This window comes from Herpailurus yagouaroundi, unplaced genomic scaffold, assembly GCF_014898765.1.
Source record: "Herpailurus yagouaroundi ecotype Mexico unplaced genomic scaffold, PumYag 184, whole genome shotgun sequence".
Classification (NCBI taxonomy): domain Eukaryota; kingdom Metazoa; phylum Chordata; class Mammalia; order Carnivora; family Felidae; genus Herpailurus; species Herpailurus yagouaroundi.
The window spans coordinates 1987685-2012266 of record NW_024412415.1 but is presented as its reverse complement, the minus strand read 5'-3'; the positions used below and the strand labels follow the sequence as shown (position 1 = coordinate 2012266).

Sequence of the window (24582 nt, the reverse complement as noted above, 5' to 3'; positions counted from 1 at the left end):
TCTCAGTTTTTCCCCATTGAGGATGATATTAGTGTTGGGTCTTTCATATATGGCTTTTATGATCTCGAGGTATGGTCCTTCTATCCCTACTTTCTTGAAGGTTTTTATCAAGAAAGATGCTGTATTTTGTCAAATGCTTTCTATCTATTGAGAGGATCATATGGTTCTTGTCCTTTTATTGATGTGATTAATCACATTGATTGTTTTGTGGATATTGAACCAGACCTGCATCCCAGGTATAAATCCCACTTGGTCATGGTGAATAATTTTTTTAACGTATTGTTGGATCTGATTGGCTAATACCTTGTTGAGGATTTTTGCATCCATGTTCATCAGGGAAATTGGTCTGTAGTCTCCTTTTTTAGTGGAGTCTCTGTCTGGTTTTGGAATCAAGGTAATGCTGGCTTCATAGAAAGAGTTTGGAAGTTTTCCTTCCATTTCTATTTTTTGGAACAGCTTCAAGAGAATTGGTGTTAACTCTTCCTTAAATGTTTGGTAGAATTCCCCTGGAAAGCCATCTGGCCCTGGACTCTTGTTTTTGGGAGATTTTTGATTACTAATTTGATTTCCTTACTGGTTATGGGTCTGTTCAAATTTTCTGTTTCTTCCTGTTTCAGTTTTGGTAGTGTATATGTTTCTAGGAATTTGTTTATTTCTTCCAGACTGCCCATTTTATTGGCATATAATTGCTCGTAATATTCTCTTATTATTGTTTTTATTTCTGCTGTGTTGGTTGTGATCTCTCCTCTTTCATTCTTGATTTTATTTATGTGGGTCCTTTCCTTTTTCTTTTTGATCCAACTGGCTACTGGTTTATCAATTTTGTTAATTCTTTCAAAGAACCAGCTTCTGGTTTCATTGATCTGTTCTACTGGTTTTTGTTGTTGTTGTTGTTGTTGTTTGGTTTTGATAGCATTAATTTCTGCTCTAATCTTTATTATTTTCTGTCTTCTGATGGTTTTGGGTTTTATTTGCTATTCTTTTTCCTGGTCTTTAAGGCATAAGGTTAGGTTGTATATCTGAGATCTTTCTTCCTTCTTTAGGAAGGCCTGGATTGCTATATACTTTCCTCTTATGACTACCTTTCCTGCATCCCAGAGGTTTTGGGTTGTGGTGTTATCATTTTCATTGACTTCCATGAACTTTTTAATTTCCTCTTTAACTTCTTGGTTAACCCATTCATTCTTTAGTAGGATGTTCTTTAGTCTCCAAGTATTTGTTACCTTTCCAAATTTTTTCTTGTGGTTGATTTCGAGTTTCATAGGGTTGTGGTCTGAAAATATGCACAGTATGATCTCGATCTTTTCACACTTACTTAGGGCTGATTTGTGTCCCAGTATGTGGTCTATTCTGGAGAATGTTCCATGTGCATTGGAGAAGAATGTATATTCTGCTGCTTTAGGATGAAATGTTCTGAATATATCTGTTAAGTCCATCTGGTCCAGTGTGTCCTTCAAAGCCATTGTTTCCTTGTTGATTTTTTGATTAGATGATCTGTCTATTGCTGTGAGTAGGGTGTTGAAGTCCCCTACAATTTGGTACTACTATCAATGAGTTTCTTTATGTTTATGATTAATTGATTTTTATATTTGGGTGCTTCCACATTTGGCACATTAATGTTTACAATTGTTACATCTTCTTGGTGGATAGACCCCTTAATTATGATATAATGCCCTTCTTCATTTCTTGATACAGTCTTTATTTTAAAGTCTAGATTGTCTGAATTAAGCCAGTATTCTGGCTTTCTTTTGTTGACCATTAGCATGATAGATGGTTCTCTATCCCCTTACTTTCAATATGAAGATGTCTTTAGGTCTAAAGTGGGTCTCTTGTAAATAGCATATAGATGGATCTTGTTTTCTTATCCAATCTGTTACCCTATGTCTTTTGATTGGAGCATTGAGTCTATTGACATTTAGAGTGAGTACTGAAAGATATGAATTTATTGCTGAATTTATGTTGCTTATAGAGTTGGAGTTTCTGGTGGTGTTCTCTGGTCCTTTCTAGTCTTTGTTGCTTTTGTTCTTTATTTATTTGTTTTTGTTTTTGTTTTTGGTTTTGGTTTTTCCATCTTTTCTCCCCTCAGAGAGTCTCCATTAAAATTTCTTGCAGGGCTGGTTTAATGGTCACAAACTCCTTTAATTTTTGTTTGTCTGGGAAACTTTTTATCTTTTCTTCTATTTTGAATGACAGCCTTGCTGGATAAAGAATTCTTGGCTGTATATTTTTCTGATTCAACACATTGAATATATCCTGCCACTCCTTTCTGGCCTGCCAAGTTTCTGTGGATAGATCTGATGCAAACCTGATCTGTCCTCCCTTGTAGGTTAAGGACTTTTTTTCCCTTGCTGCTTTCATGATTCTCTCCTTGCCTGAGTATTTTGTGAATTTGACTATGATATGCCTTGTTGATGATTGGTTTTTGTTGAATCTAATGTGGGTCCTCTGTGCTTCCTGGATTTTGATGTCTGTGTCTTTCCCCAGGTTAGAAAAGTTCTCCACTATGATTTGCTCACAAAACCCTTATTTCTCTCTCTTCCTCTTCTGGGACCCCTACGATTCTGATGTTCCTTTTTAATGAGTCACTGATTTCTCTAATTCTTAAATCGTGCTCTTTTGCCTTAATCTCCCCCTTTTTTCTGCTTCATTATCCTCCATAAGTTTGTCCTCTATATCACTGATTCTCTGTTCTGCCTCATCCATCCTTGCCACTGCAGCATCCATTCGAGATTGCAGTTCAGTTATAGCATTTTTTTATTTCATCTTGACTACCTTTCACTTCTTTTATATCCACAGAAAGCAATTCTAATCCATTTTTGACTCCAGCTCGTATTCTTTTTTTTTTTTTTTTTTCAACGTTTATTTATTTTTGGGACAGAGAGAGACAGAGCATGAACGGGGGAGGGGCAGAGAGAGAGGGAGACACAGAATCCGAAACAGGCTCCAGGCTCTGAGCCATCAGCCCAGAGCCCGACGCGGGGCTCGAACTCACGGACCGTGAGATCGTGACCTGGCTGAAGTCGGACGCTTAACCGACTGCGCCACCCAGGCGCCCCATCCAGCTCGTATTCTTATTACCATGATTATAAATTCTGGTTCAGACATCTTGCTTGTATCTGTGTTGGTTAAGTCCCTGGCTGTCATTTCCTCCTGCTCTTTCTTTTGGGGTGAAGTCCTTCATTTCATCATATTGAAGGGAGAAAAGGAATTAATGAGGTAAGAAAATTAAAATTAAAAAAGTATTAAAATTAAAAAATTAAAAACACACACACACAAAATCAAATAAATGATGCTAGATCCTAGGTGTGTTTTGGTCTGGGTGTTGAAAGGGGCTTGACAGATTAGAGAAAAAATGGGAAAGAAAAAAAAAGGAAATCGTTTGAAAATTTGAAAAAATGAATACACTGAAGTAGACTAAAATTAAATGATGTAAGGAAAATAGAATTTGAAAAAATGTACACAAAAGTAAAAAATATAGTAGAAAAAAATTAAAGAACAATATTTTTAAAGAAATTTAAAATAAAAATGAATTTTTTCTCTTTATGTATTCAAGAAAAGGAACAAAAAAAAAAAAAGAAGAAAGAGAGAAAGAAGGAAAGAAAATTGAATAAATGGACCAGCGAACAGACTGAAATACAACTGAAATTACTTCATTTTCCCCTAGGAGTCAAACTATGAAGTGCTTTATAGTCCATAAACTAAGCAGGCAGAGAGACTTGTGTTCCTGAAGAGCGAGGTTGGCCCAGTTGGGCAGGGTTTAGTGTAATGGCTCCGTTCTCCACTAGATGGCGCTGCTTAGCTTACTGGGGTGGATTCTTGAGGCGCTTGTAGGTGCGTATGCGCATGCGCGGAAGCATTGCCCGTGGCATCACCCTGTTACCTTGTATCAGATCTGATCTCCGCGAGCAATCGCGCACCTGTCCTTTGTCTTCAGCTTCCATCCACTCCCTGCTTTTACACAGTCCGTGACCAAGCCCCAGGCAACACCTCCCTCCTGAGTTTCGTCTAAGATGCGGCTGTTTTTCCCCGACCCTTACTTCTGAGGGACTGAGGCTTTGACCCGTTAGGCCGCTCTGCAGGAGGGTCTCACCAAGCAATGGCCAGGTGCTGGCCGCACCCAGGAACATTTGCTGGACCGGGCTGCTGCCGATGCCCAGAGACTGCGGCCAGGTGCCAGCCCTTCCCAGAAAAAGTTTGCAAGATGGTGTAGCATCAGAATTTCAGGGATTATGGAAAATCACAACACACATCTGGCACCAGGCTTCACCCTTAATGACCTTGTTCCAGCACCAGCGAATGTGGTTGTTCTCCTGGGTCCACTGGGGCCTTATCTTTGGGGGACCACACAGCCTCTACCAGGTGTCCTCCCAGCAGGGCAACTGCCTCTCCCGTGTGGCCTGAAGAACCCTGGACTCCACTCTGCTCCTGGGGATTCGCCTTTCTCACCAGAGCACTGCCAGGTATTGAGCTGTGGAGTTAAGACTCTATGCTCCCCCTGTTTATAGTCTTAATGGAATTTAAACTCTCTCCTTTCTCCTTTCTCGTTCAGTCCCTACGGCTGTTTCCACTTTTCCACTTTCTCTCCAGCTGCTTTTTTGGGGATGTTGTTTTTCCCGTATCCCCTCCCCCTCCCCCCCCCCACCGTCCTCTCTCCACACACAAAAATACCTCCTGCCCTCCGCAGCTTCTCCCCCAGTTCACCTCTCTGCGCCGCGTACCTGCTGAATTCTGTGGTTCAGGTTGTGCAGATTGTTGCGTTAATCCTCAAATCAGTTTTGTAGGTGTGCAGGATTGTTTAGTGTTGGTCTGGCTGTATCTCATGGACGTGAGACACACAAAAAACTTCCACACTGTTCCGCCATCTTGGCTCCTCCTCCCCCCCCCATCAGATATCTTTAGTAAAGTTGCCAATGTCATTATTCAGGGTCATAATTGTGTCTTTATAATATTCACTCCCAAAGTATCTCTTGATTCCTGACTCTGGGCAGTAGTAGTTTCAGGGGACACAAAGGTGAATCAAAGCGCATTTTCTGTGCTTAAGGAGTCAGAGTTTAGAGCTCCATGTTTAGCATAGAGGAATGGAAGTCCTTCTTTGCATTTTTTTTTAATTTTTTTTTCAACGTTTCTTTATTTTTGGGACAGAGAGAGACAGAGCATGAACGGGGGAGGGGCAGAGAGAGAGGGAGACACAGAATCGGAAACAGGCTCCAGGCTCTAAGCCATCAGCCCAGAGCCCGACGCGGGGCTCGAACTCCCGGACCTCAAGATCGTGACCTGGCTGAAGTCGGACGCTTAACCGACTGCGCCACCCAGGCGCCCCAGTCCTTCTTTGCATTAAGCGTTAAATAATAAGTAAAATGGCAGCATTTCAAACCCCCCACCCCCAGCTGTGTCCCATAGCATAGATAGATTGGCTTAAAAGCTAGGTATTAACCAAGAAGATGGAATTGGGGCATATATGAGGAGATGACTTAACCAGTCTCTGTGTCCTTTTTTTTTCATTTCCTAAATTTAATACATAAGTATTATGAATTTTATCCTCAGACTATAGAATGAATACTTCAACTTTAGGCAACTGGCTGCGCTATCGCCTAGGTTCTTTCCATGTATGAATGGAAAGGGAATAGATATTGTTTTTTCTCCTTAAAAGTAGAAGTTTTTGGAATCAACATCTGATATATGCATAAGTGATAAGCACATAGATCTTGTTGAATTCTGAGGTTTTCTCATCTTTGCTTGGTGATACGTATAAGATACTAGAACAGCTAAATATTCTCATAATTGTGCTGCAGGAAGACAGTGAGGCAACAAAGTTTTTTTTTAATGTTTTATTTATTTTTGAGAGAAAGAAAGAGAGAGCGAGCAGGGGAAGGGCAAAGAGAGAGGGAGACACAGAATCCGAAGACAGGCTCCAGGCTCTAAGCTGTCAACACAGAGCCCGATGCAAGGTTTGAACTCATGAACTGTGAGATCATGCCCTGAGCTAGGGCCAAACGCTTAAATGCCTGAGCCACCCAGGTGCCCCAAGTTTGTTTTTTTAAGGCTATCGTCACATGTGTAAAATATTTGAGAGGTCTATAGTGAATGTGTCTTTGGTTAAGATGCAATGTAAATAACCTATAGAGATCATGATATTTCTTCTCAATTTATAATGAAAAGACTATTTTGTTAATTTCTAACATCCCCAACACCATTTCTTCATTTTTCCTAACAATGGTCATCTCTTAGCAATGGTCATTATGTAAATGAGATTAAATAATCAAAAGAATATGGAGCACTTGGATGGCTCAGTCGGTTAAGCGTCTGATTCTTGATTCCACATCAGGTCATGCTCTCTCGGTTTGTGAGTTTGAGTGCTGCGTCGGGCTCTGCCCTGGCATGCAGAGCCTGTTTGGGATTCTCTCTCCCTCTCACTTTGACCCTCCCCTGCTCTCTCTCTCTCTCTCTCAAAAATAAACTAAGAAAAAGAATTTTTTTTTAATAATCAAAAGAATAGAGTTACAGTGAAAAGGAAAATTACTGAAGAAAATGGAATAGAGAAGCAGCATCAGTTGACTATAACAATGTCACTTTTCTCTCCATTTCTTCTATGGAATCTGTTATGGACTGAATTGTTTCCCCCCAAATTCGTATGCTGAAACCCCAACCCCTAATGGGACTGTGTTTGGAGATAGAGCCTTTAAGGAGGTAATTAAAATTAAATGAGGTGATAAGGGTAGAACCCTAATACAATAGGACATGTGTTCTTATAAGAAGAGAAAGTACAAGGAGTGTGCATGTACAGATGAAAGGGCAGGTGAGGTCACAGCAAGGAGGCAGCCGTCTGCAAGCCAGGTAAAGACGTCTTACCGGAAACCAACCTGCTGGCACCTAGATCTTGAACTTCCAGACTTCAGAACTGTGAGAAAACTAATTTCTATTGTTTAAGCCTCCCAGTGAGTGCTATTATGTTAGAGTAGCCTGAGCAGACTAATACAAGATTTTCCCACATGTTTGACCTGATGGCCCAAGATTCATGGTTTACCAACTTACAGGCCTCTGAAACAAAAGAGTGTCTCCCTATCTGTTTCTGACAAAACTTCCAGGGAAGTCTCAGTCTGGTCAGGCTTAAAGACGGAGTCATACAATCTTCATCATACGGACTGGCCAATATTAAGTAAGGGAGGGGTGGTTCTCCAACAGAAGGCAACAAAATGGCATACACACAATACTGGATGAGCTAGAGCAGAAGGAAAAATGGTAGTTTGTGGGCGAGGGCTCCAACTTCCAGTTTGGGAGTTTTATATGATATAACAGGTCCTGAGAAGGGCTTGAGAAGAGCAATGCCTTCACTTAAACAAAACTGGGGGGTAAGACTGAGAAACTTTGGATGGTGGTATGTGTGACTGACCAGACTTTTTCCAGGCTCCAGTATAGCCCAGGACCCAGGAACCCAGTGATCTCTCTATGACCAGATTTGCCAGGTGTTTTAAAAAGAAATAAGTCAGATTCACTTTGTGATTAACAAGACACAAATGCTATAAATATCTCCTAGTAACTGATAGGTAGTGAAGAAATGTTGAGTCTTTTAGGCCAAAACTGGCAAGGGTTGTTGATAGTCGACTTAAGATTGTTAACTTTAAACAGAGCAAAGAGTAATTTTATTTAAGCAAAGAAAACCCGACTTTATTCAGAAATAACAGAAGAATTACAATTTGGGACAAGCAGACCATGGTGATCCATTAGCAAGTCCAAAGGGACAAAGGGAAGGTCAGCTTTTATTGGGTTTTAGGAGGATATTGTAGGAGCGTGGCTTAGAACAAAAGTTTATGGGAGAAGAACAAGAATTCAAGGTTGTGGTTTCTTATTGGCTACAAGTGGGGGTTACTGCAATGTTGCTGGGGCAGGGAGGGATCTTCTTTCCTTTTCTTAAATGCAGGAGACAAAATTCCTATGTGAAAAATGTCCTCCCTTGCCAGAATAATTCTGATCCTCCTTCCCGCTGGTTACACTGGCTTCAAAGAGGGGTACGTGCACGAGAGCTCCCCCTTCAGGGCTTCCCCGCTCCATTTTAGATGAGATTTCCTTTATTTTCACAAGGTCTGGGCTCATTATACAAGGAATTTCTCCTTCTGGCGGAACTTGGCTGTTGCCATGGCAACCAAACTCTCATTTGGAAGCTACAGGATAAAAGCATTGGAGAGATTGTAGAAGTATACTTTTGGCCACCAGTGAGCCTGATGGTAGAAGTTGTTCAGTTGATGTGCAATCGATGCAAGCAACACTGACCAGGCAGATAAAGAGTTCAAGACTGGCTCTCTTCAGTTGTTGGGCTTCTGGGCTCTCTTCCCTGCTTGGCAAAGGAGAGCTGAGTCAGGTGAGAAGTAAGCAGGGTGGCCTGCAGGAGTCTTAGCAATGTTGTTTGCTTATTGTCCTGCATTGTTTTACTGCGGCTTCCATGAGAATCAGGGTTGGGGAGGGGAAGCAGAAAGAAACAGACCCAAGGGAAGGTTTCAGTAAAGCTGAATTAAAATATGGCATTAGTAGTAGATGAGCAATGGACTCTGCAGGCAAGTGTCAGCAAGGACTTGGGTTAACAGGTTCACTTGAAGAGCTTTGGAAATACTACTGGAGAGTGACAGGGTATGCATCATGTAGGGTAGGAGATGAGAGTGCAGGTACCATGTAGGAGTTTTAAAAGCAATTTTAAAAAATAATGAAATTTACCAAGACATCTTTAACTTTAGGATCTACACTTTGAACTTCTTTTCCAGTGTCTTCTACCCAATGCTGGCTACCCAGGACATTCTCCCTACCACTCACGTTTTTTTTTTTTGTTTGTTTTTTTGTTTTTGTTTTTGTTTTTGTTTTTTTTTTTTTGAGAGAAACAGAGTGTGAGCAGGGGAGGGATAGAGAGAGAGGGAGACACAGAATCCAAAGCAGGCTCCAGGCTCTGAGCTGTCAACACAGAGTCCGATGTGGCGCTCGAACTTACCACAAAATCATGACCTGAGCTGAAGTCAGATGCTTAACTGACCGATCCACCTAGGAGCAACCCCCTTTTTAAAAAAAAAATATTTATTTATTTTTGAAAGAGAGACCTACCACTCACATCTTGATGAACTTCCCTTTTCTTCACTTGCATTTCCCTAGAGAACAGACCACGTTAGCTAGCATGTCAGTTACCTAATCTATATGCCTGGGGGAAAGTTAGAGAACATATTTTCCCACTAGAGAACACTTATAATTTGACGATAGTTTTCTGTATGACATTGTTTATTATTTTTATTATACTAATCTGAAGGAATGATGTTGCAGAGGGCTTTCAGTCAAAAAGATTGAAGTTCAAATCCTGGTTCTGCCTTTAAGTAAATAACTTAGCCTCTCTGAACGTCAGAACAGAGGGGCTCGCTAAAATCATGCTCCCAGAGTTACCATGAGGCTGTAGTGATATCATGTACTAAGATACCAAGCACAGTGCCCAGTACAAGGACAACTGTGCTTCAAGTGAACTTCAACCCAGTTGACTTCCCTTCCCCAACTGCTTTTTTTTCTTTCTTTCTAGCATGGATTATGAAGATTCAGTCTTGAGGGGTGGATAGAGGAGGAAATGAGTTGTAAAGTTCCCTTCAAATCACATTGCAATGGGTTCTCCATAGATGTTGAATTTTTCTTGAGCCAAAGAATCAGAATAGGACAAATGAAGGAATAGAAAGCTTGAGAGAAAGAAAAAAGGCAAAGAGGAAACCAAAGCTCTTGCTTGGAGACCTAGAAGACAAATTAAAGGAAGTTGTGGTGGGGAGGCTACGTCATGAGCGCATGTGTGTGCATGTGTGTTTGTACTCCCACACAGAACACAGGTGAGAGCAATCAACAGAGAGTAGAGCTGTTGGCCATGTGGAGAGGATTTCCTTTCTGTTCTTCTGTTCTCTTTGACTCCCACCATCCTCCCTTCCCTTCTTCTGGCCCCCATTCAAGAGCCTTGGTTTCCCCTCTTTTCACTTTACATCCATGAAATTAGCATAGATGGGCAAACAGATGTTCAATTGTTTCAAGTAACATTGACAGGAGAGAATTTGGTTCCACAAATCAAGTCTCCCAGCTAACCCCTTTCTTACCAACTGGGCCCTTGCGGGAGAGCCACTTTGGGAGACAGATTATTCCTACCCCACTGCCCCTCAGCTTCCTGGTTCCATGCCATACACCTGCCTCACTGGACTTCTCTCATCTTCTCTGGGGTCTTGAGTTCTATGTTCCTCGGCCCCAGTTTGTGGTCAGTGCTCTTCTAGCCTTAAGGACAGAACCTTCCTCAAACTATTTCAGGTTAGGAAGAGAGTTTATTAAAACCATACAGAGGAACTCTCAGAACCTGAAAACAGAAAGTAAGGGATAATAGTAGACACTACTTCATTGTTTTGTTAGATTAGATAATATATTTGAAGGGTTTAGTGCAGTGTGGGCACAGAGGATGCACTCAATCATTGTTAAATAATATTCTTAATATCCTAATCATTAACATCTTAGGCATCCAGCCCATTGGCTACTATACCCATTTTATTTTTGAAAATTGAGACCTTAAGTGGCTATTTGCCTTACATCATGCTGTTAATAAATGGCAGAGCCCAGAGTCGGGATTCTTGAGGCTGTTGCCCATCCTAGTCAGCAGCCCGTCGATCTCATCTCTGAGGCTAGCTGGAAAGCAGAGGACATGCTCTCAGCACGTATTCAACCCACTAGTAAGAAGTTGAGTTCCTGTCATATTCTCAGTGTTCAGAAAGGAGCTTTAAGGAGAAAAAGAAAATTATCCTGTCAAATAGTTTAAATCTAGTTGGAAGAATTGATTGTTTGTTTGATTGATTGATTAAGCCAACATATGCTTATTGGGATCTTTGTACTGAGTGCTGGGGACAAAGCAGACATGGCCAGAATACTCATGTGGCTTACATTTCAGTGGTCCAGTGTGTTTATGTGTTGGGGTGGTGCTGGGGGAAGAATAAATGTCCAAATCTACATATACATAGATAGAACTTGATCTCAGCCCAAGGAGGAAATAGCAGAGTGCAGTGAATGGAGATTCTAGTAGAGAGGAAGATTCTAGTTAGGTAAGACTGTAAGGGAAAGCCTCTTTGTAAAGGCAACATTAAATCTGAGTTCTGAAGAATGGGAGAAGTCGGCAGTAGAAATAGCATCTGTAAAGACCCAGATGTGGAAGAGTTTACCGTGTTGAAAGAAGTGAGAGGAGCCTAGTGGATGAAAGTGATGAGGGATGAAGGGGTTGGTAGATTAAGTGCCACTGGAGAGGTGGTCATAACACCCATTATACAGGGCCTCTGGACCATGATAAAGTTTGACTTCTATTCTAAAGGTAACAGAATGATGTTAAAGGGTTTTAAGCTTACAAATATAAAACATATTTTAAAACCTTATTCTAGGTACCTTGTGAGGACTGGACTGGAGAAACAAGAGTGAAGGCACATAAACCTAGGAGCTCTTACATTGATGCAGGCAGGAGATGCTAGGTCTTGGATATGGAGGAATCTGTGAAGATGGTGAGAAGTGTAGATAGGGTCAAGATGGGTTTCATAAGCAGCAATGACAGGGTGTGCGGTGGGCTGGATGAGGCAGGCAAGAAGAGGGAGCGGCCATTGAGGCTACCCAGACTGCTGGCTTGGCTGGGCTAGGTGTTTTCAAGGAAATTAAAATTTCAAGGTAATTTAAATGCAGCTCCAGTCCTACATGGGAGAGAGGGCATTACCCAAAGATGGGATTTGCCCTGAGTCTTGAAAAGTGGTAAGGGTTTGGGAGAACGGGAGGGAGACTGAATGGGCAGAGAGTGGTTTGAGGGACATGAAAGTGGTGGGGAGACCTGACTCAGAGAGTGTGTGGTGGGGAGGCAACAATCCGCTTGATTGGGACCCAGTAGGATGAGGGCTAGGGCATGGGTTTTGGAGACACAGGAGGGCAGTGTCCTTGCCTATAAAACACAGATGACGCTAGAACCACCCTTCAAAGTTGCTGTGAAGATTAAATGGAATAAAGTTGATACCATGCTCAGACCTTGACACATAGTAGGACCTTAGTTAATGCTCTATAATCATTACCATTAATATTTTTACATTTACATGTATTTATTTATATACAGTATATGTGATATATATTACACATTATACGCACACACGTGTTTGTATGTATGTGCATAAGAATTGAAAGACAGGTGTGGGAATTTGGATTTGATATGACAGCATGTGTGTTTTCTGCTGGTGTGTTTTCTGAGAGGTGAAGTGATCCACTGAATGATATTTAAAGAAGGTGAATTCTGGCATTTGGATCCAGAATGGCCTAGTGAGCAGAGATCCTTACTGAATAACTTAACAGTCCAAGAGCAGCTAGACAATTTAGGCAGCACATACTCCAAAGGCTGAGAATGTAAAGCTTCACATGCCAAAGGAGAGAGGGACCTAAATAACGTCATGACTTCGGGATATAGGGTTCAAAGAGTTCAATTAATAATCACCATGGCCTTACATTACAGGGCCTTTTCATAAAATCTAAACTGGCTTCCTGAATTCTCAGTGTAGGAAGCACTTTTCATACCACATTGAGCCTCCTCTCAAGTTAAAGCAACTTATTTTAAATGTGTTTAAATCTTACAGTAAAGGGTAGCCATAGTCTCCTTTATACCCACTACTCTAGTGTCAATTCCATTGTGTTATAATAACTGGTTTGATGTTAATACATAAAAGGGAGCTCCATCACTGAAATAGAGTATGAGGATTCCAGTTTTTAAAAAGAAAACCGTAGGTTGGTAGGGATGAGCGTTTCAGCAGGAAGAACTTGATGAGTGTTTACTCCAAATATAAATCTTAATAGGGAGGACATAAAATATAAAATATATATTCAAACTCTTAAGAGAAAGAAGCATGATACAAGGAATTGAAAATCTATTACAATAGTCACATGACGAATTGAAGCCTCCATCAGCTTGGGTCCCCACAGGATTAGAATGAGCAGTGCCTCCTACAGATGCAAAGCATAAATGAGAAATAAACTTTTATGTTAACCTGAGCCCGTTTGTTACCTCTGCAAAACCCATCCTGTTCTGGCTGTTCTCACCAGCTCTGGACACAGAACTCCCCAGGATTTCACTTTGCCTTAGGGCTCTGAGGCAATTTTATGCCAGCTGAATAATACATTTAAAATAATAAATGTAATACAGGATTTTTGTTATTGCAGGTGGGATAATTGTTCAGGGTGTCCAAAGTGTCACACTATCTGAAATGGATGTCTAGTATATCTAGTTTGGGATAATTTTTTTGTCTTTGCAGGGGGGCTGGGGTAGGGATGGGTTTTATTTGGCCTACAAATGAAGTAGAAGATCTATCTGAAGTTCCATCTTGTTGGTTCAACATGTGAGCAGAATGCTAAGGAAGTAGAAATGAAGGGTTTCATCCAGGTTACTTTGCTTTAGTCTGTGTCCAAAGTTTGCACCCAAATCTGCCTCATCATAGAATTATCTTTTTTTTTTTTTAATTTTAGGTTATAATTCATATACCATACAATTCAGTCATTTAAAGTGCACAGCTTAATTGTTTTTTAGTATATTCACAGACAAGTGCAACCATTACCACAGTCAATTTTAGAACATTTTCATCACCTTAAAAAGAAACCTCATACCATTTAGCTCTTGTTCCTGTGTACCCACATGTAGAAGGACTCCCCAGTCAAGAGTAAAATTATGACCTTGTCTTTATATAAGTCCTCGATTGCAAGAAAAATAAGGAAAACAGTCAGGGCCTTTGTTCATGGGATTCCTTCCACATGGGCCTGTTTCTCACTCATGGCCAAGAACCTTGACAGCACAGAGAAGCATTCTTGAGACTTTCATCGCAGTTAGACTCCTCCTTTGCCTCCACCCTTGGTTCATTTCTTTCATATCACATATTATATTATTTTTGTTTTCACTTTATTGAAGTGTAGTGTATGTACAATAAAACATGCCCATTTTAAGCAAGCAATTCATCGACAAATGTGTATAACCAGTGACAACTACCCCAATCAAAATATGGCACACATTCCATCATGCCCCAAATTCCCTCCTGCTCCTCCAAATTCAGTCCTCTCCACCTCAATCCAAGGCAACCCTTTCTATTATTACAGATTAGTTTTATCCATTCTTGAATTTCATACTAATCATAACTTAAATTGTTAGCTCACCTCTTTGCTGTCTCTACTACTAGACTTTTTTTTAAACCATCATTTCCTAGTACAGCATGTCTAGCACAGAGCTAGACAGTGTCAGAACGGATGAATCCCTAATCATTCTATTTATCAAGTTTAATTTTTAAAAAAAAAGTGAAGCATCTAAACATTTGACAGTAACAGTGAGGACTTTATTGTGAGGTCTAACAAATAGGAGTCTCTTGTTCATCTCTTTTGCTCTCTCGCCCTACCCTTTTTCATCACAACAATGTCAAAAGTAGCCAGGTAGGGGAGAAAGCTGGGTAGAAGTCACATTCTTTTGCCTTTAGGCAAAATGTATTATCGTTTTTTAATGAAAGGGTAGGAATGGTCTTATTCATTTGTAATGTTTTGTAACTTTCAACTTTGAGCTTTCAACTTTGTCAGTGAAGACATTTCTTTTTATTTGTTTATTTAATTTTTTTTTAAATATGAAATGTATTGTCAAATTGGTTTCCATACAACACCCAGTGCTCATCCCAAAAGGTGCCATCCTCAATACCCATCACCCACCCTCCTCTCCCTCCCACCCCCCATCAACCCTCAGTTTGTTCTCAGTTTTTAAGAGTCTCTTATGCTTTGGCTCTGAAGACATTTCTTAAGGGCATCTTGCAAATCCATCCATGACCTTGACAACAGGATATGAGATCAACTCAAACTACATCTCCATTTCTGAAAATACACTCAAGATTGGTGTCCTACCAGCAATGTCATGGCAACTCTGACAAAACATTGTTACTATGATATAATCAAACCTTGAGTCACATACCTTTGAACTGGAACTTCTCATTCATGCACAGGGGAGGATGGGGTCACATTCAGCATCTCTGCCTTGTAGATGGAGGAGCTGAGGTATAGAGATCCTTCTACAGAGTGTTCTTTGCTTCTTTGCATGCATTCACTGCAGGCAGTATGTGCATCTCCCTTCAGCCAAAGTTCTAAATCTCTTTCTCTCTCAACTATCTAGGACACATGAGAATTAACCTACTCATGTAGATTACAGGGCCCCAGCCCTCATTAACCTTAATATTGAAAGAAATACAGCTTTTGTGGTAGGAGAAGTGGAAATGCCCTTCCACTCCGCACAAATAGCAACATTTGCATGAACAGAGGAAATGGACTTTTTAGGAGGTAGTTTATCCGATGTAAACATTTGTTTCCAGTTAGTAAACATTTCACACATATAACACTCCTGGATTGGTGGACCTGTTTATAAAGCATTGTAAAATTGCATCCCTAAAGTTATTTTTTTAAATAGTAGATCAGGATGATGTCTACTCTCTATTTTCTTGATGTCCTTTGAATTAATGATTCTGTCCTAAAATTCTTTCCTTCCTCTACAGGAGGTATTTTAGTGCTATTTGTTGAAGAACTGAACAGCTGGGCACTTGGTTTTTAAATATTGAAGTCAAATGTGCCCTAAACCTTCTCTTTTCCAGATGCAGGCTGTCTGTCCCCTGCTTGCCAGGCCTGACCTGGGTACTTCAATGGGATTTAAGTACTGAGCGAATCTCAGTCATGTCCTCATCCCTTCTCTTTGAAGATGTTGCTTTTGTTAATGACCCTCGGCTTGGGGGGACAGTCACCATTTGGGGGGAAGAGAAGAGGGAAGAGAGGACAGGATATAAATTCATAATCCCCAGCAAATTGGAGAAATGCCTGAGGACTGGTTTGTGCCTCTGAGAAGGCAGAAATGGGAGGCGAGTGGGGAAGAAGCAGCAGGCCATGGCTGCGGGTTGGCAGGACAGATTCTAGAAGCAAATAAGCCCGTGTAAGAAAAGTTGGGCAAGTGGGCCATGTACATAGAAATGGTAGCTTATGAAACGCTCTCATTTTGCTAAGCCCTGATGATGCCCCCATCACCAGACCAGGGTCAGGCTTTTCCAAGAAGGCTGGGCAAATATCCATAACTGCTCATTCTGTTTCAATCCCTCTCCAAATAGTCATTACTCTCCTGCTGGCCCAGGCCAGCAGGCAAGTATTCAATTGCCCACCAGAATGAGTTGATACTGTTTGGAACTGTGTTTTTCAAACTGTAGGTCACGAGCCATTAAATGATTCTTGAAATGAGTTGAGTAGGTTCCAACCAACATTTTTTTAAAGAAGCAGGGCAGAAAATAGAAAACATCAGAGTATGTTGTGTATGGTGTGGTGCATGGTAAGTGTGAATAATGTTTTGTGGAACTTGGTTTTAGTCTATATGTTTATGTACTGGGTTGCAACATAAATGTGGGTTTTTGTGTGTGTGTGTGTGTGTGTGTGTGTGTGTGTGTGTGTGTGTGGATCATGGTGAAAAAGAGCATTTGAAAATTACTGGTTTACAACTACCGATTTTCAGATATTCTTTCAAGAAACCATTTTATTAGGAGGCTTTTCAAATATCCATATAGGTAGTGACAATAGTAAAACAGACCCCTTGTATCTTCATCTAGTTTCCAAATTGTCTTTTATAGATAATACTATCCTATTCATTTCCTTCAGTAATTTATTTTTCTTTCTTTGTTCTGTCTTACCAAATGCAGGGAAGATTTCAGACAGAATCAAAGTAATCCTTCCTGATGGTTCAAGTTGTGAATATTTCAGGTCAGTTTTGAGAGCCTTCTTGAGAGGCCTCAGGAAACCCCTGGGAAAAACAAGTTTGGAAGGAGAACTGAGGCATACCTCACAGATGCTGTTTGCGCAGCACTGTGCCTTTTCTGGAAGAGACAGTCCTGTCATCCGGTTTAGTTCAAAGTTCTCTTCCCCCATTCCCTTTTTACCTCCTCCCCCTGAGAGAATACAGAAGGAGAGAGCTGGGCGGAACCTGAGAACTTCTAGTCCAGTGCTTTGTTTTACAGATGAAGAAACTGAACTCTAAGGGTGGGGACTCAAGTATCCGAGAGAGCCTCTCTTGTAATGCGGTCTGTCACAGTCCCCACAGGAACCTGGCATTGGGGTCACCCTTTCACAGACAGCAAACCAGGAGACAGAGAAATTAAGTATCTCACCCAGAGCCTTTGACAACATCATTAGTGAATCAGGAAAAAACATGAAGTCTCTTCCTTCCCTCTCAGTACTTTCCTTCTTAAGATTGGACCAAGTAAGTCAGGGTTTGGATGGGGTGTGTGTGGAGGGAGGGATGGACCAGGACGGGGGAGTCACCAACTTGCATCGTGGTCCTGTCCCTTTCTTCAAGGCCACTTCAATCAGACAGAAGTGGCCCTAATGCATTATCAAGATTGTCCCATGCACTTCTGCACACTCAGGACTTTACTTGCTCCCCACACCGCACAGCCCAACATGTTCCCAAGAATGCTTTAGGTGGTTTCAGAAGTTACATCCAGGACTTGGCCATCCCTTCATAAGCTCCAGCTCTGTGTGCAGTGTGGAATTTGAACTAGGAACTCCTACAGAAACTCCTACAGAAAAAGAAAAAAAAAAAAAAGCTGAATTAAACAAAGACCTTACAACGTAGGAGAGATCAGTTGTGCCCCTATGTAAGGAGATAACACGTATAAGGCAAAGGCTAGTGTAGTGCCTATGTAGCCCATATTTAGTAACTGGTAGCCCCTTTAAACCTTCTTCCCTAAGCCTTCAAACAATTACTTCTACTGCTCTCCCCTTCTCTTCTTTGTGTTCCATGACTTGCCCCTGCCAACCTCAAAAAGAAAAGATAAGCCAGAAACTGAAACTCCCTCAACTTCCTAATAGCAAACACACAAATTCAGGTCTTTGCATTAGAAATCACTCTGCCTCAACCCAACATTCCACTGCAGTCACTGTTCTCTTTCTCTTTTTCAGAGTCAGACCCCTCAAAGGGACTGCCTCCTTTTCCTTACCGCTCACTTCTCAGCCCACTCCAGTTTGTCACTTCACTCCACCAACACAGCTCTTGTGAACATTTCTGATGACCTCCATCGTGCCTAATCCAAAGAGCCATTTTTGCAACCCTTATCACAGCTGACAACTGCCTCTTGGTGAAATATCTTCTTTCCTGGCTATACTCTTGGTTTGCCTCCAACGTGTAGCTTTTCCATATTCTTTGCAGGTTCATCTCCACCTGCCAGCTGTAACAGAACTTGTCAGGACAATGACTTAGGCCACCTTCCCATGCCACAGTGTCTCCATAAGTGAATTGACCCATGTCCCCAAGGATTGACTCCCACCTTTATATTTCAAACATTTATATTCAACTACCTCCTTGAATCGCTACTTGGGTCTCAAAGGCACTTTAAATTCAATTGGTCCAAAAAGCAAACTCAAAATCTTCACCTCCAAGCCTGGTCTTATTCTCATCTCTTTGAAGTGGCAAGAGTCCATACAGTGATGCCAGGGACTCATCTTTTCACCTCTTTCTGCCTCACTAATCATGGCCAATCTATCAGACTGTCCTTTCGAATGTTCTTCTAAAAATCTTCTGACTCTGATGAAGTGAATTTCACCTCCTCTGCCTCCTTTTCCTCACACTCCCAGTCTCACCCGATGCTACAATAACTCCCACACATCTCTTCTTGCCCCTCCGATTGAGATCAAGAGCAATCTTTTTTAAAAAAATACTTTTTTGACAGAGAGAGAAAGAGAGTGTGTGCGTGAGTGGGGGGTGGGGAGAGAGAGGAAGAAAGAGAATCTTAAGCAGGTTTCGCATCCAACGTGGAACCCCAACTTGGGGCTTGATCTCACAACTGCAAGATCATGACATGAGCCAAAATCAAGAGTCTAATTGCTTAACCAGCTGAGCCACCCAGGGGCCCCAACTGCAATCTTTTAATACTGCAAGTCTGATTAATATCCCCTACCAAATGAAACCTGTCAATGGCTTTCTGCTACTTTACAGATAAGGTCCAAGCCCTAAAGCAGCCTGCAAGACTTAAATGGTCTGGCCCCACCTCACAAACCCCTACCCCTTCCCCAGCCTCAGCCCTACTGCCTTATATATGTCTACTCCCACTGCCAGGGTTTTGCACATGGTGGCTTCTCCATTTAGAGTGCTACCTTCCTCCCTACTCCTGCACTCCCCCACTGCCCACCTTAAACTTACCATAGTTATAATTTATATTTTTGTAATTCTTTGATTAACATCTGCCTTCCCTTCAGACCAGTAGGTCTGGGAGAACAGGAAACCTGTTCCTGGTCATTGTATTGTTTTCAATGCTTAACATTAGGCCTGCCATACAGGTGTTTAAAGTTTTTTTCAGGTAAACCAAAAGTTCTTTTGTATTCCTCCTCAACCCCCTTCTCCGGTTTTGGTTTCTGTTTTGTTTTGTTTTCAGTCTTCTGAAATTGGTAACTGTTCTTCTAATCCATGACTCTGTCTTTTTTTGTACAGTTCCCAAATATTCATATATCTCCTAAATATCCCTGTAGAAAACATAGGCTGTGGTTTCCTGTATTTAACATTTATACAAATGAAGCCATCTTCTACTTATCAACCAGCACCTTCCTTTTTTTTTGTTTATGAGATCTATTTTTATTGATATCTGTGGAGATGGATGTAGATCAAGTTCTTTCATTTTTTGCTACTAGATACTACGCCATGAAATAAATAAGTCACATTTTGATACTTCTATCAATGAATTATGTGTTTTGTTTTTTAATTTACTGTGATTTTGGTTTATTTATTTAGTGTCCTTGTCTTCCTTTGCTGACAATTATAGACTAAATGTTTGTGTCCTCCCAAAATTTGTATGTTGAAGCCCTAATCCTCAGCATGATGGTATTTGGGGGTGGGGGCCTTTAGGAGTAATTAGATTTAGATGAGGTCATGAGGATGGGGCACTCATGATGGGATTCGTGCCTTTATAAGAAGAAACACCAGGGAGCTTGCTTTCTCTCTTTCTTCTCTGTCTGAGGAGTTAGCAGGAAGGTGACCATTTGCAGTCCAGCAAGAGAGCCCTTGCCAGGAACTGAATAGGCTGGCAGCTTGATCTTGGATTTCCAAGAACTAGGAGAAAATAAATTTCTGTTGTTTAAAACATCCAGTCTGGTATTTTGTGATGGCAGCTGGAGTAGACTAAGACACTGACTTCTAGTGAACTGATGTTTTTTCTACTAGTCTGGAAAGTTTACATCCCATTTCCATTTATTTGTGTTTGCTCTTAAGCCTTTAATACACATTTAACTTAACACAACCTAAAGTTATCTTCTATGGCACTCGTGTTATGTTGCTGTTTTTAAATTTGTTTTTATCCCGACTTTGCCCACATTAAGTATTTACAGTTGATACTTACCTTTATGAACAAGACTACCTTTTTTTTTCATAATATTTTCCCCCTAACATTCCACTCTGGGCTTAATTTTTTTTCTTGATTGACAGTTCTTCATTATTCTTTCAGTGAAGACCTATGACGAGGAAACCCTTTAATTCTTTGTCTCAAAAAAATATTTTGCTCTCCCTCTCTAATATAGTCGGGTATATAGGCATAGAAAAATCACTGCAAGGCAGTGCTTATATCTGAATGGAATAGTTTTCTTTGGCTGCTTATATATTCTAATTTTTCTAAGCTGAATGTTATTTGTGCAATTTCTCAAAAGTCAAAAAGTACGCAACGAAACACAGTAAGACATGAAATACTTTGACCACTGGCTCATCAAATCAATGCCAAATCTTCACGTATTGGGATCGTGTTTCTGCAAGATTTTCTTCAGGAGAACCATTGAAGGTGATGCTGTTGCCATGGCATTATACAAGTAGTTCACTTAGATATTAAAATGGAAGAGTCACGTCACTCTAGGCTCAGGTTTCAGTTACTCTGGGCTGCATTTATTTGCACGACTTTAATGCAAATGTGCCTTTACTCCTGCTTTCTACTTGATATTAGAAATTCTTCCCAGTCACGGAATGGAATGTCTGCCTTCATGCAGACAATAGTCTTAGGGCTAAAGTGTGAAAGAATCATCTCGGGCACCCATTGTACCTGGGAAGCCTGACTATATCCCCGCTCGGCTTCCAAAGCAGATGTTTTTTAATGGCCTTGAGAGCAGCATCTGTGCATGGGATGGAGAGCCAGAGCACAATCCAGGTCCCCTCCGGAGTCACTGGATTTCAGAGAGTTTCACAACAGTGAAAATTAGATTTCTAGGGAGAGACCACAGCCAGTGACACTGAGTTAACATCATTTTTCCAGCTGCTTGAGGGACCTGGTCAGCTGGAGAAATCCGAATTTTGTTCACACAGAATTTCAGTTAGTCAATTTGTCCACACTGCTATTTTATTTTTAGCAGATTATGTTTAGATTCTTGTTTTCTTTTGGGTTTAGGTTTAAATTTTTTTTTTTTTTCTGGCTCCTATCATACTGCATCCTGAAGATTATGTGGGCTCCAAATCAGCTCCTCATATTTGTAGCCATACATTTCTTTAAAAGAAAAAACCCCAGCCAAACCACTCCTGACATCAAAACTCATTTGGTAACATGCACTTGCAAACTAGAAAAAGCCAGCAGAATGTCTACATTTTGGGGGCACCTGGGTGGGTCAGTCATTTGAGCGTCCAGATGGGGCCACAGTTGATGATGGGGAGACAATATGACCAAGGGAGTGATTAAGTGACCTCTGCACTCTGTTAAAACCACCAGTTCACGACTGCCCCCTGACTCCCAGAATATTGGGAATCAGATCTGAATTCCCCAGGCAGGACACTGGTGGATTCTTTTTAGCAGAATCTGACCAGCCCAAGAGAAAGATAAAAAAAAAAAAAAAAACAAAACAAAACAAAACCCAAATCAGAGGTTTTTAAATAAATGGCCCAGAGACATAACTCAGGATTTTTCAGCCAAAACTACTGACATTTTGGGCAGTAAAACTCTTTTATATGTGTGGGTTGTCTCGTGCTTGTGGGATGTGTAGCAGCGCTCCTAGGATCCATCTACCAGATGCCAGTAGCACTGCTCTACCCTGAAGCCAGTAGTCAACAGGCCCCACCCACCCACCTGGAGTTTCCAATCAGTTTCATAGTATTCCATTCATTCTTAAGCATGAGCTGACAACCAGGGAGCCTGGGAGGCGTAGTGGGGTAAACATCCTACTTCCGCCCAGGTCATGATCTCACAGTTGGAGGGCTCGAGCCCCATATCAGGCTCTGCGCTGACAGCATGAACCTGCTTTGGATTCTCTGTCTCCCTCTCTCTGCCCCTCTCCCCTCCTAAAAATAAATAAATATTTTTAAAAAACAAATATATGAGCTGACAACCAAAAGTCAGAAGATACCTGAGAAGGAAAGCCTGCAACGTGAAAATATGGAGAGAGAAACAATTTGTTTTCAATATATGAAATTTATTGTCAAATTGGTTTCCATACAACACCCAGTGCTCATCCCAAAAGGTGCCCTCCTCATTACCCATCACCCACCCTCCCCTCCCTCCCACCCCCCATCAACCCTCAGTTTGTTCTCAGTTTTTAAGAGTCTCTTATGCTTTGGCTAGAAACAATTTTTTTTAATTTTTTTCAATGTTTATTTATTTTTTGAGAGAAAGAGAGACTGAGCATGAGTGGTGGAGAGGCAGAGAGAGAGGGAGACACAGAATCCAAAGCAGGCTCCAGGCTCTGAGCTGTCAGGACAAAGCCAGATGCAGGGCTCGAACCCATGAGCCATGAGATCGTGACCGGAGCTGAAGTCAGATGCTTAACCAACTCAGCCACCCTGCCCCAAGACAGAAACACACTTAAAAAATAAAGAGTAAACACACACCATGCAGGAAGAAAACCTCAAAAATTATATTATTATTCTGAGAGAAAGACAAGACAGTGCAAAAGAACTATTGCAAATTAAAATTATGATTATAGAAATTTTAAAAAATGAAATAAACGGAATGCAAGAAAAAGTTTAGGAAATCTCCCGGAAAGCAGAACAAAGAAATAAAGAATTAAAGAGGAAGATAAAAATTAGACAAAAGGTCCAGAAGGATGAATATCCAAGTGATCAATTCTAATAGAAGAGAACAGAGCAAATAGAGGTGAAGGTCTGAAGGAAATCATCAATGAAATAATCTAGGAACCTGTCCCACAACTGAGATGTATGAGTTTGTAGCCTGAAAGGGCCTCCTGAGTATCTAGCACAGTAGATGAAGAAAAGATCTACATTAAGGCAAACTATTGTGAAATATGAGAATACAATGGTCAAAGAGAATATCTGAAAAATCTTCTATAGAAAAAGTTGCACACTTTTGCAACAATGTGAACATCTTTGTACTTCTCAGGGGAAATACTGGAAGCTATAAGACAATGGAGAAGGACTATACATTTGGAAGGAAATGGTTACGCAACAGGAGATGGAAGTCAATTGCAGATGTGAGATGCCTCTAAGATTTTCCTCCCGTGGGCTATTTGTCAGAAAATTAGTAGAGGAGGTACTTTATCAAAACAAGGGAGGACCCCACAAAAGAAAAAACCTGGGGCAAACCATTGCACACAGAAGAGAGGGAAAGGGAACTCCCAGGATGATGGTGATGGTACATCCCAGTGTATCAGTTGCTCGCTTCTCTAATTAGTCCATATTGGAGAAGTCAGAATGTTGTGGAAGAAGTTTCTCTAAGAAAATGTAATGGACAGAAGATGGCATATTCAAATATTTTGAGGGATAACTGGGACAGAGAATTTGGGGTTGAAGAAATGATAAGACTTTAGAAAATCAAAACAACCAACAAAAATGCTCAGATCAGGGAGAATAAAATTTTACACAAAAGAGAAATTATGGGATTCTACAAAACTAAGCTGGGAATAGGACTTACATAACACAATATACACTCTGACTATCCATTCAACAAAAGTATGATACAGTTATTTTAGGAAGATTGTAGAATAAGAAGAGTTAAATATGTGCTGTGTTGAGTTGGTAGTGATGGACGTAAATACTGAATCCTCTTCTTCCATGAAGGGAAGTTAGATTGTGCCTAATACTTGATCAGTCTTTGTGAAGATATGCCTGTGTAGATATGCACAGATCATATTTCATAGATACACGTATACATTGATCTCATGGTTTTGTGCAGTTGGACCAAATAAGTATTGGCTTCAGCATTCAATTTGTGCTGTGGTTCTTGGCTTAGCCATCTCTTAGCTGTATGAGTTGAGCAGGTCATTTTAATGTCTCTACGCTTTTAAAATGGGAGATTTTATTCAATGAACAAGCAACTATTGAGCAATTCCCATGTCCTAGAGTAGGGAGATAAAAGATACAGTCCTTGACTTGAAGTCCAACAAGGGAGGCAGACAAGGAAACTGTTGGGATTTGTAAAGAATGCTAAGGAAGCACAAAGGGCGAATGCAGACTGACATTATATTAAGCACTTACTATGTGCCAGGTTATATGTCATGTAATGTTCCCAGCAACCCAGTGATACTTTCCACAATTTTACAGTGAAGGAAATCAATACTCAGAAAGGCTAAATAATT

General features: G+C 40.9%; 1 long non-coding RNA gene across 2 annotated transcripts in view; it reads right to left on the bottom strand.

The window, feature by feature from the left end:
• Positions 1 to 7643: 7643 nt before the first annotated feature.
• The window catches only part of LOC121041456 (uncharacterized), a 43373-nt gene continuing 26434 nt past the window's right edge, over positions 7644 to 24582 (bottom strand). For both annotated transcript variants that reach the window (XR_005795744.1, XR_005795743.1), the window contains exons 2-3: positions 14987 to 17615; positions 7644 to 8329 (exon numbers count right to left, since the gene is read on the bottom strand). This is a non-coding gene — a long non-coding RNA (uncharacterized LOC121041456). The remainder of the gene's footprint in view (positions 8330 to 14986; positions 17616 to 24582) is intronic.